Below are 6,922 nucleotides of genomic sequence, written 5' to 3'. Positions count from 1 at the left end.
TAAGCAATACATTTCTGTTTTTTGTAAATTGCCTTGTCTGTGGTAATTTGCGACATCAGCACTGATGGATTAGGACACGGTTTAAGTCTGTTACGCTTCTATCACTTTCAACCAAACTACACAGCCAATTCCTAAGCACAGGAATGTGCCAAATTGTTCCCCACCCAGCTCTTCCCTGCACACAATACAGTCAATCACAGCGGTTTGGAAATAGCTTGGGGCCCTACTGTTTAGTCTTCAGGCATCTTACAAATGCTCCGTCTTTTTACAAAGATGATGGTTCACAGTGGGGCCCTCCCTTCATTCTCCCACCACCAATCCCAGCCATTCTCTCACCCACCTCCCCACATTCCCACAAGCCTTTACATCTGGTGGATTGCTGAGGCTGAGCTCTTTCTTGAGAATGACCCAGACTCCAGTTGCTGCATGAATTGTTTGATCAGCAGGGCTCTGAGTCCCAGGGCAGGAGGTATCTCAGGGTTCATGGGACAGGGTGGCTATTAAGTACTTAAATGTAGCATCTTTGTTGTTGTTGTTGTTAAAGAATGATTTTATTGCTTGAGTTCATAGACAAATTTATGCAACCAGAGCAGAGGCTGTGGTTGACTCATATTTCCAATTGGGAGGAAGAACTCACTCAGTCTTGTAATATCGAGCCAATCGATGGATTCAGCTATCACAATCAGATGGAATTTAGCATACTTATCCTTTCTTTTCCTCTCAAGATTCTTTTGAACAGTGATACCACTTTCTTAATTAAATGGTAGAGATCTTCAGGAAGATCAAGATCAAGTCCTTTAGACTTAAGGATTCTCAAGATTTTATTGCCTATCACAAAATGTACTTGAGCAAGGCCTTGTGAGTCTCTTAGGATCACATCTACCTGTGAGGGAGTCGGGCCCTTCTTGGCTAGTTTGTATATTTGCTCCTTCACGTGATTAGACGTTAACTTCAGTTGAGTGGGAACACTGTGACCACAAGGCAAAGTTGACGGTGACAGGCCCTTTCTGGGATAATGCATGTGACCCATGATGGCGGCAGTAAAGCAGCAAAAAGAGAGCCTGATGGAGCATCTTCTACTTCTTGTGGAGGTGGATGACTCACGGCTAACTGGAGTCCTAGCCAATGTGGACTTACCTGGGTCTTCAGATCCTAATGTTCACCTTGGCTTTAGGAACCTCCCAGGAAAAAAACAGGACAGAACACCATGGAAAGTCAGCAGGCCTTTTGTCACAGGTGTCTTTGATTTCTCCTCTTCTCTGACAGGTTGCTGAACTCAGCTCCCTGGGTCCTACAGGAAGTGCAGAGTGATTTTTACAAAATCTCATGATCATGTTTCTTCAAGTGCATACAAGCGTGTACATGATTTCATGATCCTGTGCTCTCAGAGTAGGCCATTGATGATCCCATTTGGGAGCAAGTGCATTGAGGCAAGACCAAATGGTGGCAACAAGTGGCCCTCAAATTTAGTCATGTTCATAGGTACATAGAGAAAGGCTGGCCCTGGGGCCTAATTGCGGCTCACAGCCTTTCAGAGACAGATAGGGGCCAGGGTTCACCAAATTCAAGGGTATTCAAAGCCTCTTGCTCTGAGAGAAAGTTGGAGCAAGCAGTGGGCTAAATAATGGTTCCCCAAGATGTCCATATGCTCTTCTTAGGACTGTGAACGTTATCTCATATGGTAAAAGAGACTCTGCAGATGGGATTAAGTCATGGATCATGAGATGGGGAGATTTGTCTGCATTATCTAGGTGGTCTCAATCTACAAGGGTATTTATAAGAGGGAGCTGGAAGAGCTAGTCAAGGAGAAGGTGATTTGAGGACAGAGTGGAGCTGAGTTCTGAAGGAAGGGCCACAAGCCAGGGAAGGCAGCCACCACCAGAAGTTAAAAAGGCAAGAAGACAGATTCTCTCCTAAGGTTTCCAGAAGACCAACACCTTGACTGACTACAGACTTGTGGCCTCCAGAACGGCAAGAAAATAAGTCTGTGCTGCTTAGCCCTTTCCTGCTTCTAGGGCCACTAACACACCTTCATTCGTGACCCCTTCCTCTCAGCACTCCAATTTCTTGCTTCTATCATCACATCTCCTTCTGCTCACTGTGATCCTGCATCTCTCTTATGAAAACTGCCGTGATCACATCCAGCCCATCCAGAAAATGCAGGGTCATCCATCTGATCCATAAGATTCTTATCTTAGTCAGCATCTGCCAAGCCCTTTTGCCATGGAAGGTTCTGGGGATTAGGATGCAGACGTGCCTGGGCAGCCATTACTCAGCTCACGTGTCTCCCCCAGCACACACACCCCTCTCCACCTCCTCCTCCCTGCTCTGTGTCCTGTGAGACCGAACTCTAGGGCCTGCACCTCCAGCCTCTCAGCATGTGGCTCCCATCCTGGTTTGGCCTATGGTGGCCCAGCCCCACTTCTCTCCTGCCTCACTGCAGGTCTTGGCTCTGCCCACAGGCCTTGGAAGGCAGACCCTTTTTCAGGTCCCCAGCTCTTACTGGGCTCCATAGCACTGTCCCTAATAGTGTCCCCTCAGAGATGGGGGTGGTCGTGGCTTCCCACTGGGGCTGATCAGTGGTTTCCTCCTCATTTCTTATTGGTTTGTCCTACCCCACACTCTGGTTTAACTCAGCCACCTACGTTCCTGCTGAGACATGACAGATGCATGTTGCCGAATGCAAACCCCATGTGTCTGATCAGAAAGGTTTTATTCCAAAGGAGTCTGAGAGTCAGGGTGAGTATATGAACAAAGACACCCAGAGGCCTACCAGAGGGAACATATGATGGGTATCCCAGCTAGGGTGCTGTCAGACGAAATCGCCTTGGCAGACAGGAGCAACCAAAAGGACCAATGGCAAATGTGGACAGAATTCTAGAGCTCACAGCGATAGGTGATGTGTAGAGAGCAAATGGACATCTTCAGCAGGAGACGGGATGGAAATAGAGGATGAAAGATGAGGAGCTATTTACGAGGCATCTCAGCAAAAGGAAGCACTGGTTTGGAAATCAAAACTTCCTAGATGAACAGCTATGAACAACTCTTACTCCCCAAGCCTCAGTTTTGTCATCTGTTCACACCATCATAAAGGCTCCCCAAAAGCTATTGTGAAAATTCAGACTAATGAAATGATACATGAGAAAGCAAACGTCACATGGCCCATTCCACAGAAGTCTGTAGTAGCAGCTATTATTGTTGTTGTCACTTACACTAACCACAAGAACTAACTTTAAGACCCTGCGAGTGATATTGATTATAGTTCCTGTAGTTCACTATGCAACAGTGAAAAAGAATGAACTGTTTGTCACATGCAATAACTTGGATGAATCTTAAGGGCGTATGGCTGAGTAAAATAAAAACAAGTGGCATAGACTATGGGATTAAAGATGGCGGCAGAGTAACAGCTTCCCTGCAACTGGGAACAGTGAGTCTGGGGAGGCAAGACTCCAGGCATCTCTGGCTGGTGGGATCTGCCTATAATCATTCCTTTGAGGATATAGGGAGCCAGCAAGGGACTTCTGGACCCCAAGGAGGACAAAAACAGTGGAAAACTGGCAAGTGGTTGCGTGTGTTCGGTCGACCTAATCACGCCGGCAACCGTAAGTACAAGCAGCAGTGAGACTGCAAACCGGAAAGGCCTTACCTGTGAACTGTTTCAGTGTTCTTGGACTTGGCGCTCAGTTGAACTGCCTTGGGGAGAGCTTGAGCAGGAGTGTGGAGAACTTTGGGCATTGTCTGGGGCCCCAGACTGAGCCACTGAGCTGGGCACAGGAAGCCATTGTGAAAGAACTGCCCCAGCAAGCTCCGCCCTTAGGGTCTCAGAGCAAGGATTGGGCAGGTCAAAGTAACCTACTGACTGAGCAGCCTAAAGGCGGGGACTGAGCTGCCTTACAGCCTTAATCCTTAGGGGCAGAGTGAGACGGTTTTGGCACACTGGAGCCTTGGGCTGTTGCCCTGGTCTTGGTGCCGCCCAGACCTCCATAAGAGCTGTGCAGCAATCCCGGACAGGTGACCCACACCCACCGGGCCTCCGCATTCCCTGACCAGGAACTGCAGGAGCCACACAACCCTGCGTCCTCCCTCCTGTGTCCTCCCAGCTTCCACACTAGCCCGTTCTTCTGGACAGGGACTCTGGTAGCTGCATGCCCTTTGGAGCCCTCCCTGCCTCTGCGCAGAGCTCTTCTCCTGGCCAGAGACTGTTGGAGCCTTGGGCTCTCTGTGCCAAAGTCACTAGGTGCCTGGCACGCCCAGAACCGTGCGCACCACCCCCAGCCCTGTTGCTGGATCCGTGTGTGTCACAAACCGGAGCTGCTTCCACAACCTACAAGAAGCTGCTTCCACAAGCTGCTTCCAGAACTCCCTAGCTAGAGCAGCTCCAGAGGAACTACACAGGGTCACTCCCTACAAAGATCCAGCAACAATAGAGTGATCCCGCTGGGGTCTAATCTTGGAGAGACACCTCCTCAACTCTGAGGACAGCCAGAGGCAACAGTGAAAAACAATCATGAGGCAAAATCAACAGAAAAACTCTAGCAATATGAATAATCAGAGTAGATCAACTCCCCCAGGGATCAATGGGGCAGAAACAGCACAAGACCCCGTGCACAAACAAATAGCTGAGATGTCAGAAATTGAATTCAGGATCTGGATAGCAAATAAGATCAAATTAGAATTCCAAAAGTTATCTCAAGAATTCAACGGATTCAAAGACCAAATGACCAAAGATTTCGACACATTGAGACAAGAAGTTTCTCAAAGATCTGAGAAACACAGTAGAATCTCTCAGTAACAGAATGGAGCAAGCAGAAGAAAGGATTTCTGACATTGAAGACAAAGCTTTTGAATGCTCCCAAACTCTCAGAAAGGAAGAGGAATGGAGGGCAAAAACAGATCACTCTCTCAGAGAGCTCTCAGATAATTTGAAGAAAACCAACATTCGTCTTATAGGGATCCCCTAAAGTGACGAAGTGGCTTCACAAGGCACAAAGTCTCTTCTCCATGAGATTATGAAGGACAACTTTCCAGACATGCCAAGAGATTCCAAAATTCAGATAGCAGACAGTTTCAGAACTCCAGCACAACTCAACCCAAATAAGACATCCCCCAGACACATCATAGTCAATTTCACTAAAGTTACTATGAAGGAGAAAATTCTGAAAGCTGCCAGACGAAAGAAAACCATTACCTACAAGGGGAAGAATATCAGAATAACTGCAGATCTCTCTGCTGAAACCTTTCAAGCTAGAAGAGGATGGTCATCGACTTTTAATCTCCTAAAACAAAATAACTTTCAACCCAGGATCCTGTACCCAGCTAAACTGAGCTTCATTTATGACGGAGAAATTAAATACTTCAACAAAATTCACATATTGAAGAAATTTGCCACAACTAAACCAGCTCTCCAGGACATTCTTAGTTTAGACCTATCCTCCATAAAGACCAGTGTAATTCTCCACCACAAAAGTAAACCCACCCAAAAAATTTTTGATCAAATTCCAACTTCCACAGTCGCAAAAGGATTAAAAATGTCCACTGGTCTCTTGAAAGACTTATCAATACTCTCAATTAATGTGAATGGTTTAAATTGTCCTCTAAAGAGGCATAGGTTGGCGGACTGGATACAAAAACTCAAGCCAGATATCTGCTGCATCCAAGAATCGCATCTTACATTAAAAGACAGATAGAAAAAACTTCAAATAGCCAAAACATTACTGAGCAATAAAAACAAAGCAGGAGGAATCACACTACCAGACCTGAGACTGTACTATAAGTCCATAGTGATCAAAACAGCATGGTACTTTTGAGAAGTAGATGTCTGGAACAGAATAGAGAACCAAGAGATGGATCCAGCTACTTACCGTTATTTGATCTTTGACAAGCCAATTAAAAACATTCAGTGGGGAAAAGATTCCCTATTTAACAAATCGTGCTGGGTAAACTGGCTGGCAACTTGTAGAAGATTGAAACTGGACCCACACCTTTCACCATTAACTAAGATAGACTCTCACTGGATAAAAGATTTAAACTTAAGGCATGAAACTATAAAAATACTTGAAGAAAGTGCAGGGAAAACTCTTGAAGGAATCGGCCTGGGTGAATATTTTATGAGGAGGACTCCCCAGGCAATTGAAGCAGTATCAAAAATACACTACGGGGACCTGATCAAACTAAAAAGTTTCTGCACAGCCAAGAACATAGTGAGTAAAGCAAGCAGACAGCCCTCAGAGTGGGAGAAAATATTTGCAGGTTATACCTCTGATAAAGGTCTAATAACCAGAATCCACAGAGAACTCAAATTTATTAGCAAGAAAAGAACACATGACCCCATTTCAGGGTGGGCAAGGGACTTAAAGAGAAACTTCTGTAAAGAAGACTGATGCAAAATCTACAAACACATGAAAAAAAGCTCATCATCCTTAATCATCAGAGAAATGCAAATCAAAACTACTCTGAGATATCACCTAACCCCAGTAAGAGTAGCCCACATAACAAAATCCCAAAACCAGAAATGTTGGCATGGATGTGGAGGAAAGGGCACACTTCTACACTGCTGGTGGGAATGCCCACTAATACGTTCCTTCTGGAAGGATGTTTGGAGAATACTTAGAGACCTAAAAATAGACCTGCCATTCTATCCTATAATTTCTTTACTAGGTTTGTACCCAGAAGACCAAAAGTCACAATATAACAAAGACATCTGTACCAGAATGTTTATTGCAGCCCAATTCATAATTGCTAAGTCATGGAAGAAGCCCAAGTGCCCATCGACCCACGAATGGACTAGCAAATTTTGGTACATGTATACCATGGAATACTATGCAGCCTTAAAGAAAGATGGAGACTTTACCTTTTTCATGTTTACATGGATGGAGCTGGAACATACTCTTCTTAGCAAAGTATCTCAGGAATGGAAGAAAAA

The 6,922-nt window shown here is 45.4% G+C and overlaps 1 pseudogene; it reads right to left on the bottom strand.

The window, feature by feature from the left end:
• Positions 1-576: 576 nt before the first annotated feature.
• Positions 577-1,030, bottom strand: LOC128569022 (40S ribosomal protein S13-like; annotated as a pseudogene).
• Between the last annotated feature and the right edge of the window lie 5,892 nt (positions 1,031-6,922).

The sequence above is a fragment of the Nycticebus coucang genome, chromosome 17, assembly GCF_027406575.1.
Source record: "Nycticebus coucang isolate mNycCou1 chromosome 17, mNycCou1.pri, whole genome shotgun sequence".
Taxonomy (NCBI): domain Eukaryota; kingdom Metazoa; phylum Chordata; class Mammalia; order Primates; family Lorisidae; genus Nycticebus; species Nycticebus coucang.
The sequence above is the reverse complement of the archived record's forward strand: the minus strand, read 5'-3'. Positions and strand labels throughout refer to the sequence as shown.